Raw genomic sequence first — 17178 nt, forward strand, 5'->3', positions numbered from 1 at the left:
AAGGCACTCTGTATAAATGCAAGAGCGGAGTCCTGGAAATCTGAAATAAGTACGTGTTTACAGTTCACACAATGGCAAACAAGTTTTTAAAAAAAACTTTGCTAAAGTAGCTTTTTGGCAACTATTGATCAGCCACAATAATCTGCTGGAGTTTACATACCCAGTAGCTGGCAGTGCCCACCCGCAAAGCAATTCCCCATTGACAACAGCACATTAAACCAAAGTTGCAGAAGACCAAGTTAAAAAACGACAGAGGGCTAAGCTGTGAAAAGGCATTTTTGAACACGTTATAAAGATGGTTAATATGAGTCGAGTGCCCAGTATCTCACTCACTGTCAAACTAACCGGGGGGATGGATGGAAGGACCGATCGTGGGGAAGAGGAGAGACCGCAGTCCTGCTCTTCCCCGGCGGGATGCTGGGGGTTGGGGAGATGGGAGGGGGGGGAGGGCGGGGGGCGCTGACAACCACCGAGGCCCCGGGGCCGGAGTCACTGACCGCACCCCCCCCCCCCCCAATCCCAAGAAGCTGCCGCTCCGCTTCTTGACGCCCCCCGCCACCGCGCAGACCGCATCCAGTGTCCGCTGACACCCGACTGCAGATGAGAGCGAGCCGCCCACACCAACTCCCTCCATCCCTGGGCCCTACCTGCCCGAGGAGTAGCTTCACTCACTGCTCACCGCCAGCCCCTGTCCCTCCGGCTCGGTCGCCCCGCTTGAAAAGTTCCCGCTCGAGCCCTCACGTCGCTCACGTGGTCGCGCGCGCACGTGGCGAGGGCGGGACCAGTTACCAACCCTCGGAGCCCGCCGGGAGGATGCGGCGGAGGGGTGGGGGTGGGAGGGGGAGGGGGAGGGGGCGGCAGCTGTCAATCATCGGAGCCCGGGAACAGCAGCGACATGCCAACCATCGAGAGACAGGACGGATATGGAAATAGACTCCCCGGGAGGTAGCAACGATAACAGAGCCACCGCGGCTTTTACAAATGTTGCTGCGGGGAGCTGCAGTTACAGATGTTGCCGAGGGTGCTGCAAGTTTCCGGCGCTTACAGATGTTGCTGTAGGGATTTGCAGCATCCTCTCTCCCCCCCCCCCCGGTATTTGCATATGTTGCTGCGGGGAAGTTGCCGAAATCCCACCCCTTTCTTTGCAATTTGCAGATGTTGCTGCGGGGAGCTGCAATTACAGATGTTGTCGAGGGTGTTACAAGTTTCCGGCGCTTACAGATGTTGCTGTAGGGATTTGCAGCATCCGCTTCCTCCCCCTCCCCCGGTATTTGCAGATGTTGCTGCGGGGAAGTTGCAGAAATCCCACCCCCTCTTTGCAGTTTGCAGATGTTGCTGCGGGGAGCTGCAGTTTCCAGTATTTACAGATGTTGCTGCAAACTTGCCGGAGGGAGAAAATTGGTTTCTGCAACTCCAGGACATAAAGCATGACGTTTCACTACATACTGGAAAAGGTTGAATGCTTCAGACAAAACAAAGGCAGAATTTAGCAATATTTACTCCTTTTGGGGGTAATTTTTAATTGTTACATTTTCTGCAGTACGTTTGCCTTTAACTAGAATAGAATATTTTTCAGGCGGAAAACGTTCATTATAATGCTCGGGGAGCTGATTTGACAACACAATGATCTGCAAATTTATATATTTACTCCATTTAGTGCAAAGTTGCAATGGAAAGTTGTAAAAAAAATGCTGATTGCTGACTGACAGCAACTTCTTCTCCACCCCGCCCTCGTTATAGATTATCAATCAAACGCAACGGGCTCAGAGACACGATCTTAAATCAGCATCAAATCAGCAAACACAGCTTCAACCTCATTGGCGAAATATTCTGTTGCCCAGCAACCTACTGACACCAGTTCAGTGGTTGCTGTCTCAAAATGGTTTATTTTTAAATGTTTTAGTCATTGTGCAGATGTTAAGAGTGTTCCCCTTTTTGTTAAAAAAACGCACACATCATAACATTTATTGAGGAATTTCGGTTTTTTTATGACCGTGAGATTCTCTCACCCAAAATAGAAAGATCAGGCGGCTGAATTCAGGTCAACATGTGAGAGGCTTTTTTGGTCTGCGGTTAGACTAGTGCATGCACTGAGATTTCTACTGCGGGTAGGGAATGAAGGTTGGCCTTAAATCTTTCACGTTTTACAACCTCAGGGCGTCCCAAAGTGCTTTACAGCCAATTAAGTACTTTTGAAATGTTGCAGTTTTATGTAGGAAGCACAACAAACAATTTGCGCACAGCGAACTTCTACAAGCAGCAATGTGATAAGAACCAGATCATTTGTTGTGATGTTGATTGAGGGATATATTGGACTAAGATAACCCAAGCCCACCGCCCCTACCCCACCCTTCTTCAAAATAACACCATGGAGTCTTTAACATCCACTTGAGAGGGTAGAGGGTCACAGAATCACAGAATCTTTACAGTGCTGAAGGTCATTTGGCCCATCGAGTCTGCACTGGCTCTCTGAAAGACCATTCCACCTAGTCCGACTCCGCTGCCTTATCCCTATAACCTTGTACATTCTCTCTTTTCAGATGGCCATCCAATTGCCTTTTGAATACCTCAATAGAACCTACCTCCACCACCCTCTCAGAAAGTTTGTTCCAGATTCCAACCACTCTGAGTGAGTTTTTTTCTCTCACATTACATTTACTTCTTTTGCCAATTACTTTGAATCTGTGCCCTCTAGTTCTTGATGCTTCCTTGAGTGGGAACTGTTTCTTACTATTTACCCTGTCAATGCCCCTCAGAATATGAGTACCTCTATCAAGTCTCCTCTCTTTTCTCCAAGGAAAACAGTCCTAACCTCTCCAATCTATCCTCACAGCTACAGTTCTTTATCCCTGGAACCATTCTTGTGAATCTCCTGCGTACTCTCTCCAATGTCTTCACATCCATCCTCAAGTATGGTGCCCAGAACAGGACACAGTACTCCAGATGAGGCCTAACTAGCGTCTTATACAAGTTCAACATTACCCTTACTCTCGTACTGTCACAACTGACTGGGGATAGTGCGCTGTAATATCAAGCCCCACTGTTCCCCGAGCTGCAACAAAAGTTTGATCAAACTACCAGATTGCCTCAATTCTACCTAACTCTTTAGTTTAGGGTAACAGAATACAAGCACCAGGTTTGTAAACCTAATAAGTAAATGACTGTTTATTGAACAAACGGTCATTAACTAGTGGCAAAAGAAAGAAATATGAACTGCTAATTTCTAACATTATAACTTAAATTCTACCCCCTTCTTAAATCCCTATACACACACACACACAACACATAAGATACACAAATCATGGATTTTAAGGATGGGATAAAACAGTTCAATAGCACCAATTCCAGAGTACAGGATTCAATGGGTTGATTTTGATCAATGTCTTCCAAATTCCTTTCAGTTCTTGATCATGACATGAGGTGGTCTTCTAGCACTTTCAGTATTTAGTTCACTGGTTGAGCACCTGCCTTTCAATGTCTCTAACAGTGATTTTCCCCTTTGCTTCTTGACAAGGGTTTTCAAAGAGCAGGTTATAGATAAATGAGGAGAAAAATTCAGTTAGCTATTATTGTGGAATTACTAGAATCTTCCACACACAGGAAAAAGAGGTTGTAGATCTTGTTCCTTTCAGGCTAGGAGCTTTCTGCTGCACTGCTTCTCACACAAACCCTAGTCACCTGGTCAGGAACCAATTAAAATGTTGTTGTCAGGTCCAGGACTCCTTTCCAGCACCAGCCTGTCTTTCATGGCACACTGTTCCAGGACTGCAGTATTGTATATATTGCTCATCCTGTTCCAGTGAACATGCCTTTCAAACTGCAGCCATTGTAATTTTCATCCACAATCCAACAGAAAATAAAAAGGTATGTTCTTTACAACAGTCCAACAGAAATAAAAAGTTATGTTCCTTACAGTACTCAATGTCCCTATTAATAAAGCCTAAGATACTATATGCTTTATTAACTTCTCTCTTAATATGCCCTGGCATCTTCAATGACTTATGTACATATATACCAAGGTCCCTCTGTTCCTGCACCTCCTTTAGAGTTTTTCACTTTACTTTATACTGTCTCTCCATATTCTCCCTGCCAAAATGAATCACCTCACACTTCTGTGCACTGAACTTCTTCTGCCATTTGTCTGCCCGATCCACCAACACATCTATGTCCTTTTGAAGTTCAAGATGATCCTCATCACAGATTACAATGTTTCAAATCTTCGTATCATCTGCAAATTTTGAAATCATGTCCTGAACACTAGGGCATTAATATATATCAGGAGGAGTAAGGTTCCCAACACTGACCCCTGGGGAACTCCACTACAAACCTCCCTCCAATCTGAAAAACATCCATTAACCACTACTCTTTGTTTTCTGTTACTCAGCCAATTTCTTATCCAAGTGCCTACTCTACCTTTTATTCCATGAGCTAGAACTTTGCTCACACGTCTGTTGTGTGACAGTGTAACAGCTCATCCAAAACAGCACCCCCTGACACTGGAGCACTCCCTCAGGACTACTGTGGAGTGTAAACCTAGATTTTTGTGCTCAAGTCCCTGGAGTGGGACCTTCGAACTCAAGTCGTTAGAATGCTACCCACTGCTAAGCTCTCCAGAAGCCTATATTTCCCCATTACTTTCGTAATGGTAACACCTCGGCCAAACTGAGACAACTTGCCAACCAATCAGCACCCTTTTCTCCTGCAGTATAAATTGCTGTGAACATTTGAAATTTGGCATTCGTGCATTTGTCTTAATGAGTACAGGATGAAAAGCTTCAGCAACATGTCTCTCTTTTCAGCAATATTCAAGTTCTGTACTACCAAGCGACAGAAAGAAAGAACATGTATTCATGTATATATTTATTCATTCATAGAATGTGGTCATTGCTGGCAAACCCAGCATTTATTGCCTATTCCTAATTCCCCCTGAGAAGGTGGTGGTGGAGCTGCCCTTCTTGAATTGCTGCAGGCCATGTGGTATAGGTACATCCACAGAACTGTTAGAGAGGGAGTTCCAGGGTTTTGATCCAATGATAGTGGAGGAACAACAATATAGTTGCAAGACAGGATGGTGTACAACTTGGAGGGGAACTTGCAGGTGAAAGTATTCCAATGTACCTGCTACTTTTGTTCTTTTAGGTGCTAGAGGTTACAGGTTTGGAAGGTGTTGTCAAAACTACCTTGCAAGTTGCTGCAGTGCATCTTGTTGATGGTGCATCCTGCTGCCACTGTGCATCGGTGGTGGAGGCAGTGAATGTTTGTGGATGGGGTGCCAATCAAGGGGGCTGTTTTGTCCTGGATGGTGTCGAATATTGTTGGAGCTGCAGCTAAACAGGCAAGTGGAGAATATTCCATCACACTCCTGATTCGTGCCTTGTAGATGGTGGACAGGCTTTGGGGAGTCCAGAGGTGAGTTACTCGCCACAAAATTCTCAGACTCTGACCTGCTGTTGCAGCCACAGTATTTATGTGGCTGGCTCAGTTAAGTTTCTGTTCGATGGTAACCCCCTCAGGATATTGATGGTGTGGGATAGGAACATAGAGCCAAACAAAATAGGAGCAGAAGTAAACCATTCGGGCCCTCCAGTCTGCTCCACCATTCAACTAGACCATGGACAATCTTCTACCTCACCGCCAATTTCATGCACTACCACCATATCCCTTGATATCTTTAGTTTCTAGAAATCTATCAATCTCTGTCTTAAATATTCTCAATGACTGAGCCTCCACAGCTCTCTGGGTTGTTTAATTCCAAAGATTCACCACCCTCTGAATGAATTCCTCCTCTGTCAGTCCTAAATTGCCTGCCTCTTATTCTGAGACTGCGTCCCCATGTTCTAGATAATAATGATAATGATAATACTAATCTTGGAACAATAACGCTGTTGAATGTCAAAGGGAAATGATTAGATCCTATCTTGTTAGCAATGGTCATTAATGCCACATAAGCGTCAGGCAATGTTAGAGTCATAGAGGCCTACAGCACAGAAAAAGGCCTTTCAGCCCATCAAGTCTGTGCCAGTCAAACAAGTACCTAACTGTTCTAATCCCATTTTCCAACACTAGGTCATAGCCTTGTATGCCATGGCACTGCAAGTGCACATCCAAATACTTCTTAAATGTTATGAGGGTTTCTGCCTCTGTCACCCTTTCAGGCGGTGAGTTCCAGATTCCCACCACCCTCTGGGTGAAAAAAATTCTTCCTCACATCCCCTCTAAACCTTCTGCCCCTTACCTTAAATCTATGCCCCCTGGTTATTGATCCCTCCACCAAGGATACCTGTCTACCCTATCTATGCCCCTCATAATTTTATACACTGTCCCAAAGATGGAAGCCAATGTTACTTGCCAATTATCAGCTCAAGCCTGAAAGCTGCTTGAAGGTTTTGCTGCATGTGGACATGGACTGCTTCAGTATCTGAGGAGTTGCAAATGGAACCCAACAGTGTGCAACTATCAGCGAACATCTCCACTTCTGACATTATAGTGAGGGAAGGTCATTGATGAAGCAGCTGAAGATGGTTGGGCCTAGGGCTCTATCCTGAGGAACTCCTGCAGCAATGTTCTGGGACTGAGATGACTGACCTCCAACAACCACAACCAACTTCCATTGTGGTAGGTATGACTCCAGTCAGTGGCGAATTTCTCCATGATTCCCACTGATTTCAATTTTATTAGGGCTCCTTAATGCCACACTTGAAAAATGCTGCCTTGATGTCAAGGGCAGTCACCTCAACTCTTGAGTTTAACTCTTTTGTCCTTCTTTGGACCAAGGCTGCAATGAGGTCTGGAGCAGAGTAACCCTGGCAGAACCCAAACTGAGAGCTGGTGAGCAGGTTAGTGATAGGCCCTTTTGAAAGCCCCACCAATAACATCTTTCGTCACTTTGCTAATGTGTAGCACCTTTGACAACGTGAGGACTTGCCAAAGTGCTTTGCAGCTTCTCAAGGCAAACTGCTTCTCAAGAGCAATTATGGATGGGCAATAAATGCTGGCCTAGCCAGCGATTCCCACATCCCATGAACAAATATTTTTAAAAGCCTCTGAGGTACTTTTTAAAATGGTTTTCACGGTTGCAATGTGGGAAATGCGGCAATCAGTTATTGCACAGCAAGCTCCCACAAACAGCAAAGTCATAATGACCAAATAATCTGCTTTTGTGATGTTGGTTGTGGGATAAATATTGGCCCAGACACCAGGGATAACTCCCCGGCTCTTCTTTTAAATTGTTCTGTGGGATCGGTTACATTCACCTGAAAGGGCAGATGGGGCCTAAATTTAGTGTCTCATCTGACAGATGGCACTTGACAGTGCAGCACTCCCTCAGTGGTGCACTGGGAATATTAGTCTGGATTAGATAAGAAAGATGAAAATATAAGAAGATGAAGATAAACGGGGAGAAAAAAAACAAATTGCATAGTTATCTAGATAGCCAAAGAATGCGGGGGAGGGAATATCACTGCTTTTGATTACATGATTGGATGGTAGCAGAAAGAAAATGCTGGAAACACGCTGCATGTCAGGCAGCATCTATGGATCCTTCATCACAACTATTGATAACTTTGAAATTAAAAGCAGCAGCTTTCTATCTGAGCCTCCAAAAAAGGAAACAAAAGTCATTTTTAGTTGAGGGAAACTGATCTTTAGCAGTTAGGAAATAGCAACACACTCCATGGAATTAGACTGACAGTTTAAAATGTGACCAGGCCCAGACAACGCAACGTTAGAAGGGCTGCTGTTAGGAGGCTGAACTTCTGATTACTCACACTGAGTTCCTGATTCCACAGCACCATCAGGCAAAGATGCCAAAAATAGAAGGCGGGGCTCCATTAGAGGTTGAGTCAGCCGGGGCTGCTCTTAGATACTTTAATCCGAGGAGTAAGCAGTAAATTGTAAGGGAACAGGGTGTGGCTGCGGACGGGAAAGCAAGCTAATTACATATGGCCAACGGCTCTTGTTCTTTCAACTCCTTAATGTTTTTCTGCCTTTCACATGTGATACACTACCCCTGTGACATGTCTTTGAACAATAAGCGCCAGTGTTCAAATTACATGAGAGAATAACACTTCAAGTCAAATCAATCTACAACAACAAAAAATCTGGAACCTACCACTGGCGGGAAAGAGAAACTTGCCAACAATTGAATCAACTGTTGCATTGTCCTCCAGACAAGCCTGTCATCATCTGGGCTATATTCCAGCACTTTTTACAAACAGTCAAAGCAATATTCAGTTACCAATGCAAATCAAAACTTAACCTCATGTCAGAATCGGACTTTTTATATCATTGGGTATGCAATGGAAATTGTATGTGACAAAATTAAATTGCAATTACTTCATAAATCACAAATATTTCTGATTAAATTAGATAGTTATAATCATATCACCTCCTTCTTCTTAGGCAATCCCTAGGGATCAAGGAAGACTTGCTTCCATTCCGGTTCAATGGACTCCAGTATAGCTGACAAGTCCAATGCCTGGTCTGCAGAATCTGCCTCTGCATGTTCTCAACAAAGTCTCTGGATATGTTCGCTGCCTTCCTGAATGAAACTTCTCTATTTTGGTTGGTCACAAGCTAGGGACTCTGATTAGTCAGGTGGGATGTTTGATCTCTTCAGGCATGCTTTGAGGACATCCTTAAAGCGTTTCCACTGTCCTCCTGGGAGTCTCCTGTCACAACCAGACTCTGAGTGGAGTAGTTGGTTTGGGAGTCTGATGTTATGCATAGGAACGACATATTTACATTATTGCTGAAATAAGACATTTTGTCAAAGCTTTTTGTCTTGCACTCGTCAGGACAATCGCAAGAATACCAATGTCAGAGGAGCTTTTTTTCATTAATTTACGGGATGTAGGCATTGCTGGTTAGGCCAGCATTTATTGCCCATCTCTAATTGCCCTTGAGAAGATGGTGGTGAGCTGCCTTCTTGAACTGCTGTCCTTGTGGTGCAGGTATACCCACAGTGCTTTAGGGAGGGATTGCGGGATTTTGACCCAGCAATAGTGAAGGAATGGCGATATATTTCCAAGTCAGGATGGTGAGTGACTTGGAGGGGAACTTCCAGGTGGTGGTTCCATGAATCTGCTAACCTTGTCCTTCTAGATGGTAGTGGTCATGGGTTTGGAAGGTGCTGCCTAAGGAGCCTTGGTGAATTTTTGCAGTGCACCTTGTAGATGGTACACACTGCTGCCACTGTTCGACAGTGGAGTGAGTGAATGTTTGTGGAGGGGGTGCCAATGAAGTGAGCTGCTTTGTCCTGGATGGTGTTGAGCTTCTTGAGTTTTGTTGGAGCTGCACTCATCCAGGAAAGTGGGGAATATTCCATCACACTCCTGACTTGTGCTTTGCAGATGATGGACAGAATTTGAGGAGGCAGCAGGTGAGTTACTCACCACAGGATCCCTAGCCTCTGATCTGCTCCTGTAGCCACAGTATTTATATGGCTATTCCAGTTCAGTTTCTGGTCAATGGTAACCTCCAGGATATTGATACTGGGGGATTCAGTGATGGTAATGCCATTGAATGTCATGGGTGATGGTTAGATTCTCTCTTCTTAGAGATGGTCATTGCCTGGCACTTGTGTGGCATGAATGTTACTTGCCACTTATCAGCCCAAGCCTGGATGTTGTCCAGGTCTTGCTGGCATGAGATGTACTGGACTTGTGTCAGGGCGATGAGCTGCTGCGTGATGTGTATGACACAGTTTGTCCTCACGGCTCACTGCGTCCATGTATGAATGGACTGCACAAGGCACACAAAAGTGATGCCCCTTTACACCCTTTCTTATCTATGACCAGTTTTGTACAAATTAGCCAAATAGCTGGGTGAACTGTTATAGCCAGTTTTCAGCAACTTTTCCTAATATACAGTAAAGGATTCCTTCACATTTACAATGACCACACAGGACTTACATATCGATAACAATGCTCTGTCCATGTGCTCATTCGACATTGCTAGCCTATTTACCAATGTTCCACTTAAGGAAGCCATAGATATTTGCGCTGCAGCACTATATCAAGGTGATCTAAATCCGCCACCATTGTGTGAATTAGGATTCATTGAAAGTATGAACTCGGCGATTCGCACAGTTGAGTTCAGCTTTAACGACACTATGAATGCCCAAATAGATGGTGTTGCCATGGGATCCCCTCCAGACCCAGCTCTTGCAAGCATCTTTGTTGGATTCTATGAGAAACATGTCTTTGATGGAATGACACCTATTCTCCTACCCCCTTGCATATTTTCAATATGTGGATGATACATTTGCTATATTTAGATCCATAGCAGCTTGTAATATTTTCCTTGCATGTCTTAATGGGCTCCATCCTGCACTTAAATTCACCGTTGAAATGGAGCAGTCAAATGAACTCCCCTTCCTTGACGTACTAGTTGAGAAATCTGTCAGGGGGTTCTCTACCGCAAGCCTACCTTCACTGGTCAATATACACGCTGGGGATTCTGACGGTTCCACAGGCTATAAAATTAGTCTTATCAGCAACCTCATAAATAGGGCCCAAGCCATTTGCTCACCATGCAAATGATGACGCTGAAATAAGGCGCATCAAAGGCATCCTGCAGGATAATGGCTACCCTGATCAGATCATTTCATGCTGCATATCTCGCAAACTCATGAACGGGCGTAAGGCTGTTAATTTTGGCCCTGAAAAGTGCCCAGTCTACCTCAAATTACCCTGGTATCTCAAAAATTTGAGCAACAGTTGAAGTTACCTGTTTCACGCTGCTACTCTGCAGTAGGAACATGAGTGTTATTTGCCACTAACAGGATGCTGCTGTCAAGCCAAAAAAGATGTTCTGCCTATCACACAAATGAGTAATGTGGTATGTGAATTTCAGTGCCAGTGTGATGCTAGGTATGTAGGCTGTATGTCCCAAAGACAGACAGATTGTATCAAACAGCATGTCCCAGCTGCTGTTCGCAACAGGCAGGGTACTGACCTTACCCAACCAGCTCGTGCTTGCAAAACTCAAAACATAGCATCCAACATTAGATGTGATTCTGTCATTGGACATTTGCTAAATAATGCTCATTGTGCTAAAAATTACGCTGACAGCCAATTTAAGATTGTAAGTCAGGCTGACAGTGTGGGGCATTTGCGTGTACTTAGGGCCCTGTTTTTTGTAAACAGAAAGAACATGTGCACACATTGCATCTGTTTCAGCTAAACAAAATAAGTGACAGCCATTCACTGGTTCGTTCCTCTGGGCAATGCCTTGACCAGAGTTAAGCTGCCTGGTTTAAATTTCAAACAATTCTTGGTGTTAACTGTCAGTCACCATTAAATGGTGCATTCTCCATGGCAATGCCACTACCAATCAGAGTCCACTTGCCAACCAATCAGCACCTTCTTTTCATACAATATAAAGTTGTTGCTTCCCCTGACATTGGTATTCTTGTGATTGGCCTGATGAGTGCAAGACAAAAAGCTTTGACAAAATGTCTTTTTTCAGCAATACTCAAGTTCTGTAATACCAAATGACTATTTGTATTCCTGAATTAGTAATCTTATTACATTTCCCACAGTTTCAGATTCCAGTCAAATTAAATATTTTCACTTCCCATTCACTCAGTTGTTAAATTCACTGCTTAGGCTAATGTGGATTGGTTTTGTACAGAGTAGCAAAGCTCCTGCTATTTGATAAATGATCAGATCTCAGAGTGGTAGGCGAGATGCCCAAATTAGCCTTTCTGACTGGGAGGGCAAAGATGGGCAAAGTTCCCTCTGCTTATGGCTAATCCAATGACTCTGGATGGATAAGGACAATATTGAGATCAGTTGAGATGTTCCCATATCAGTTTGTCACTATAGAAACTCAAATATAGAATCTTATAGGACAGAAGGAGGCCACTCAGCCCTTTGTACCTATATGCTGACTCTTTGAAAGAGCTCTTCAATTACGTATACACTCTTTGCTCTTTCCCCAAAGATCTGCATTTTTTCCCCCTTTTCAAGTATTTATCCAATTCCCTCTTGAAAGTTATGATTGAACTTGCTTTCACCACCCTTTCGGGCAGCATATTTCAGATCATAACAGCTCATTATTGTTGCAAATATGTCTAATTTCACGGTTCATATTTTGTAGGAATACAACTTTTAGTTTAGGGATTGCAGTTTTCAATGTGAGACAACGGTTTGGGACACCAGTAAAAACCTCTAAGATAAATACAATTCCAAGAAAGGTCTCTGTTTACCTAAAGGGTTTAGAGTTAGAGGTGTAAAAACAATAGGTGGTCCTTTCTTGGCTTTGAGCCAGAGTGGGACTTCAGCCCCCACCCATGAGGAAGTCCCGCCCTAGACAGTTGTCAGGCCAATCTGTTGGCTGGCAGCCCTACAGTCCCAGCAGCACCAGAATTTAGTAATCGCCACATTACAAGCAGTCACTGAGAAGAAATGTCATGAATCCTGGGCTTCAGGTAAATCTGGGATTCTTGGACAGGCCTGCCTGGCAGACCATAACAAGGGAAATGGGGAAGAGGGGCTTGGTGTGCTGTGTTTCAGAGGGCAGGGGGAAGCTTAAAGGGGGTCTATGATCTTGCAGGTGGTGCCTCCAATGGGTACAGGGGACACCCTCCACCTAAAGAGGTATGGCCCCCTTCCTGCCCAAAATCACCCTATGCAGTCAAAGCTGCTGGGCTACCCGCCTTGCTTCCACCTTATCTAAATGATGTGGGATTGCAGAGCTCTGAGATTCAGAGGGATCTGGGTGTTCTAGTGCATGAATCACAAAAGGCTAGTCTGCAGGTATAGAAAGTAATTAGGAAAGCTAATAGAATGTTATCGTTTATTGTGAGGGGAATTGAATATTAAAGTAGGGAGGTTATACTTCAGTTGTACAAGGCATTGATGAGACCAGATCTGGAGTATTGTGCACAGTATTGGTCTCCTTATTTAAGGAAAGATGCAAATGTCTTAGCAGTTCAGAGAAGGTTTACTAGACTAATACCAGGAATGGGCGGGTTGTCTTACAAGGAAAGGCTGGGCAGGTTAAACTTGTATTCACTGGTGTTTAAAAGAGTAAGAGGTGACTTGATTGAAACCTTTAAGATCCTGAGGGATCTTGAGACGGTGGATTTGGAGAGGATGTTTCCTCTTGTGGGAGAATCTAGAACTAGGGGTCATGGTTTAAAAATAAGGGGTCGCTCATTTAAGACTGAGATGAGAGAAATTTTTTCTCTCAGAGGTTCATGTGTCTTTGGAACTCTCTTCCTAAAATGGCAGTAGAAGCAGGGTCTTTGAATATTTTTAAGGCAGAACTAGACAGATCCTTGATTAACAAGGGGGTGAAAGGTTATCAGGGGTGGGTGGGAGGTTACAATCAGATCAGCCACAATCTGACTGAATGATGGAGCAGGCTTGAGAGGCCGAGTGGCCTACTGCTGCTCAATGTTCGTATGTTCATAATATGAGACACAGGTTGGGGGTGGGCAGGAAGGGTGTGGGCAAGCTACCTGTTTTATTTTACGAGCCCCCTCACCTTTGGCAAGGGGCTGTAAAATCCAGCCAATAGTACTATTAGTACAGTAGCTCTTGTTCTGTTTAACTCTTCTACAGTAAAAGTTTTTTCTTTAAAATGTGAAACCCTGTGGCGTAATTTCTTCAGTTAATAACTGGGAGTTGGATTGTCTTTTTAAAAGTTACTGTTCTCCTTGAGATCACAACACTATATTAAAAAATCTCACCTCACCTCTGTCATTTTTGCCAATTATTTTAAATCTGTCCCCTCTAGTTACAGACCCTTCAGCCAATGGAAAGTTCCACCTTATTTATTGTATCAAAACCCCTCATAATTCTGAGCACGCCTATCAAAACTCCCCTTGACCTTCCCTGCTCTGTGGAGAACAATCCCTGCTTTTTAGGACTCTCCACACTACTGGCTGTGGAAGGGGACATGTTAAAGGGCAGCTAGTGGCCATCATCACTCTGCACCCTTGGAAGGGAAGGGGAAAAAGCTGGAGGGAGAAGCACAATTTTCCCTTCGCCAAAAAGCAGCTGTTGTTAAATTAGGTTTCCACCCTTTAAACACACAAAACCTTTGTGCACAGCCAAAGAATGTCCAGTTCTTCAACAAGCAAAAGAAATAAATATTGGTCGGACAGGACTCTACTGTCCTTCAGATATTGTCACATACCCACCAGAGTGCAGATGTAGTTTATTGTTTGATCCGAACAACTCCAACAGTGCTGCACTAAAGTGTTAGCTTGGATTAGGAACTCAAGTCACTGGAAAGGGAGCTGTAACCCGGGGCCAGTGCCCAGGAGAGGCGGGGTTGTGGAGGGGGCTCGGGCTTGTCGTTCTGAATGTCATCCTGAGACGTCCGATCTTTTTTAAAAGCTTCGGTGTCAATGTCACTGAATCGCTGCGCTGCTGCTTCCAACTTCAGGGCCGCTTTGGTGGTTCTGGTTGTTTTTGAAAAACCCGCCAGAAAACCACGAATCTTCTCAAAAGTCAACAACAGCAGTGCAGCAACTGAGAGTGTTCTTGCTTGAAAAATAGCAAGTGAAATCTCTTTTTGAAGAGTCAACTGGATACTGGGGGTTGGCGGGGGTGGTGGTCGGGGGAGGTTGAGGGCTGCTGGAAAAATGGTGGGGGGGGGGGGGAGGTTGAGGGCTGCTGGAGAAATGGTGGGGTTGGGGGAGGAGGTTGAGGGCTATTGAAGAAATGGAGGGGGAGGGAGGTTGAGGGCCATTGGAGAAATGGTGGGGGGGAGGTTGAGGGCTATTGGAGAAATTGGGGGGAGGAGGTTGAGGGCTATTGAAGAAATGGGGGAAGGCTGGGGCTATTGGGGGGTGGCGGAGGTTGGGGACTGTTGGAGGGGTGGGGGGATTTTGGAGGCTGTTGCAGAGGTGGAGGAGGTTGGGGAGGGGTCGGGGTGCCTGGGGGCCGTTGGAGGGGCGGGTGGAAGGTTGGGGGTGTAGGGGATTGGTTGAAGGATGTTAGAGGGGTTGGGTGTGGGGTAAGGGTGTCACTTTTTCTGCTGTTGGAGTTTCTTGTTTATTCATTACATTTTTCCACTTCAGGGTGTAAATTCACACAAATTCGTATGACAGTTTCTGGGGGAAGGGGAAACAATCCAGTTCTTGAGTTAAGGCTGCACTGAATTAATGTCCTAAGTACAAATCTTCTCTGAAAAATTCAGGTCAACAATTCAATCTACATTTTTCCGAAGCTGCTGGTAAATGTCTGATTGAAAAATCCTGGGGATAGTGTCACTAGCATAAAAGAGGCAAGTGCTATTTATGGTGTATTGTGGGTTTGCGCTAGAAATGTCAGAATGGTAAGGTTATATTAGCTATAGAGTTAATTGTTTTGTCAATGTAGTGATTTCTTTGTAGTCACTTTCCTAAAATCAGTTCAGTGATCTGTGATTAATTATCCTTAGAGAATGAGCATTGGACCTCCAATTTCACCATTGCCATAGTTACTCTACCTACTGTATGCAGATGTAATGAAAGAAAGGCAAAGCCTACATATACACAGCACCTTTCACAATGTCTCACATTGCTTTGCAGCCAATTAAATATTTTTGAGTTGTAGTTACTGGTATAATGTAGGCAACGTTATCAAATGGCTCAGCAGGCTCAAGTAGCCAAATGGCTTACTCATGCTCCTATTAGGCATTAGGTAAGATGAGCTGGACTAGATGGCCTTTGTCATCCACAGTTATCTTGTGAACAAAGGGTTGAATCATGGCTGGAGTTCTGTTTATTTTGTTGCTGATGGAAGTTCACTGTAACCAGGTTTTGTGGGGTGAAATTGGCAAGATAGGAGTGAGTAATGGGCTCCTATTGAATCAGTAACCCATTTTATCCTGCACTTGATTCTCAGAATCTTTTCCATTGACTTCAATCTTGTCCTTTTGTCTATTTACCTAATATCCCACTCTATCTTGGTGCTTTTGAGTTTTTTGAGGAATGAAGTATGATAAAGTTGTGTTCCATAGTAGATATTGAAAATATATTGTAGTGACAAGCAGCACACAGCAGAGTCTTCAGACTTGCTGATCAAGAAAACACAGATACAATTGTGAACCAATCAGTCTTTGCCCTCTGGCCTCTCAGAAGCTGTTTCTCACAAAAATACCTGAGGGCTCCAGTGCTTCTCACTGAACAACATATGTCTTCACTGTCAATCATTTCACTTTGTTGCTCAGGAGTCATTTGATCTTTCTACTCCGTGAGATTACTGATTAAATAGAATCCCAATTATACCCCTTTGATGAAATAATTATATTGAATGATATCATGCACCCAGGCAGGAGGAAGCCTTCTACAAAATGGAAAAGATCTTGTGCCATTTATCTGGGTTGCAAGTATTGAATCTTTCCACCAAATATGAATTTACTGTTGTGGTGTTCATTTGGTGCAATATGCAGAACATGTTAATTAAGGCCAAAGCACTCACCAAAATCAATGTTGTCGTCTGCACAGTGTTGTAAGTAACTAATAGCATAGTTTCCTGTCAAATTAACAATATTGCACAATACTGATAAAGTAAAACTTGTACTCTTTGGTCTAATAGTTGTGGTGGGATCACCTATATGGCGTACACAAACTAACACTGCATGATATCATTGCTGCTCTTAATATTAATGACCCATGCTGCATACATATCAAATGATATTTGTAACCAGATGCCAACAATGGGCCTTATCATTTTACTAGGACCTTTCTGTGATTGATGAATTGATTGGTGAATCTTGAAAGGGGAAAAAATATCATGCATGATTGAGGAGGAGAGTTAAATGGGGAGTGGGGGTGGGGAGAGGACGTGGGGAATAAGGGGCCCAGAAAGAGAGAAGCACCACGGCCCATGATTTCTCTCCCTGGTCCTGTCCAGGACCTTATGTTTAAGGGTGGGGTGGAGGGAGGGAGAAAGCGCTGCCCTTACATTATCCTGCATGCAGAGATGCATAAAAAAACTTGCACCTTTCACAGTGAATTATCCAAAAGCACATCATAGAAACTAGGAGCAGGAGTAGGCCATTCGGCCCTTTCAGCCTGCTCTGCCATTCAATATGATCGTGGCTGCTCCTCTATCTCAACACCATATTCCTGCTTTCTCTCCATATCCCTAATATCAAAAGATTTATAAATTTCTTTCTTGAATATACTGTGACCCGGCCTCCACAGCCTTCTGTGGTAGAGAATTCCACAGGTTG

At 44.1% G+C, this 17178-nt stretch overlaps 1 protein-coding gene across 1 annotated transcript in view; it reads right to left on the reverse strand.

The window, feature by feature from the left end:
- LOC121287889 (SUN domain-containing protein 1-like) overlaps window positions 1-755 on the reverse strand; it is a 70520-nt gene extending 69765 nt beyond the window's left edge. The window contains exon 1 of the mRNA XM_041205913.1: window positions 648-755. The gene's annotated coding sequence lies outside the window, so the exon portion shown is untranslated. The remainder of the gene's footprint in view (window positions 1-647) is intronic.
- Window positions 756-17178: the final 16423 nt, after the last annotated feature.

This window comes from Carcharodon carcharias, chromosome 15, assembly GCF_017639515.1.
Source record: "Carcharodon carcharias isolate sCarCar2 chromosome 15, sCarCar2.pri, whole genome shotgun sequence".
Classification (NCBI taxonomy): domain Eukaryota; kingdom Metazoa; phylum Chordata; class Chondrichthyes; order Lamniformes; family Lamnidae; genus Carcharodon; species Carcharodon carcharias.